The sequence below is a fragment of the Austrofundulus limnaeus genome, unplaced genomic scaffold, assembly GCF_001266775.1.
Source record: "Austrofundulus limnaeus strain Quisiro unplaced genomic scaffold, Austrofundulus_limnaeus-1.0 Scaffold377, whole genome shotgun sequence".
Classification (NCBI taxonomy): Eukaryota; Metazoa; Chordata; class Actinopteri; order Cyprinodontiformes; family Rivulidae; genus Austrofundulus; species Austrofundulus limnaeus.
In genome coordinates this window covers 366226-367698 of record NW_013952779.1, presented here as the reverse complement: position 1 = coordinate 367698, position 1473 = coordinate 366226, and the positions used below count along the sequence as shown (strand labels likewise).

The 1473-nt window shown below is 39.1% G+C and overlaps 1 protein-coding gene across 6 annotated transcripts in view; it reads right to left on the bottom strand.

Annotated features, from left to right (window-relative positions):
* The window catches only part of atl1 (atlastin GTPase 1), a 56058-nt gene that overhangs the window by 11235 nt on the left and 43350 nt on the right, over window positions 1–1473 (bottom strand). The gene's annotated exons all lie outside the window — the stretch shown is intronic.

The following is a 1473-nucleotide window of genomic DNA, read 5'->3' as shown; positions in this document are numbered from 1 at the left end:
TGTGTGTGTGTGTGTGTGTGTGGGGGTGCGCTCTGCCATGAGGAAGTTCAGCTTAAAGACACGTCCCAGGGGTGTTTCTGGTACCAAAAGGTGTTTCTGGTCCCCACCTGTTGTTTTGCTCCTCAGCATGGCTTCCTAAAAACACTGCAGGATTTCTCTAACATGCATGAATGAGTCAGAGCAAGGCTTTGGGCATGTTTTTTTTGAGAGTATAACATTATAACATGATATAAAACTCAAAAAAGTTGATTTTACATGATATTGCCCCTTTAACATCTCAGTTATTGCAGAATTAATTTAGCTAAATTGCTAAACTTACATTTAAAAATTAATTGTGTCCATGATGAATTTCTAAAAATTGCAAATTGGTAAAGAAAAAAAACTAACAAACTCTGTCCTCTTTGTTTTTGTTTAGTTTGTTGACGGCGCAATAAATCCTGGGAAATCCTTGGCCATGAAGGATACTCAGATGCAGCCTTCATTTTCGGGGTTCTGTGGGACACATTTGTCGCCCACTTGAGAAGGAGACCACAAATTTGGACAGCATTCGGAGCGGGGCAGTGACATAAGCAGCCGACAAATGCACACTCAGGAGGATGCAGCCTCTGAATTTGGACACAGCCATATTGTTTGTTTCTATAACTTACTTCCTTGTTTACTATGTAGTACTTGTTTATATCTAGTGTGTGACCAGGTTTTCTACAAACAATGTAAGAACACGTAATTCAGGGCCATTTTGTTTGGATTTCGAAGAAGTGGGCTAAGCTTGGTCAAAATGGACCAGAGCTGAATCTATGTTTTGTGTATGCAAATAAATGTTCAAGTCTAAAACCTGATTCAATCTCATACTCCTAATTTGGCCTCTAAAGCGTGCACCCCAGGTGAAATATAATCCTATGATCAGTTTATCATGTAAAACAGATCATTCTTAGATTAGCCTTCAATGTTGGTGTAAAAATATTTTGTGTTTGTAAACTGAAATCGTTACAAAACCACATAAATGCTGAATAGACTAAAATGTGATGAGAATGGAACCATACAACCCCAGATCTGGTTATGAGCGAAGATTTATTGCTCACGGGTGGAGAAGCAAAGCAGCGCTGCCTGAAACCGGACGTTCCGGTCTTTAAATACAGGGATCTTCAGTGCCTGGTACGCCCACTACAGGCCTATGGCTGAATCACAGGCAACTCATACAGAAAATATCTTTCCTAATGAATTTATAATGGTTTTATCTATAGCTGCGTTTCCATTGACCATGAAAATGCGCAAATTAGAATTTTGAAAATAAATTTACTCAATGGAAACACGTCAAATTTCGAAAAAAATTACGTTTTTCGACAAAATGTTTTTGCGYTAGGATGAGGTGGTTTTTCGGCCGTTTCGAAATTGGTGTTTTTCGCAAAACTGCAATGGAAACACTTTTTTTCGCATCACGGGAGTCACGTGATCAACAACCGGCTGTTTCTACTG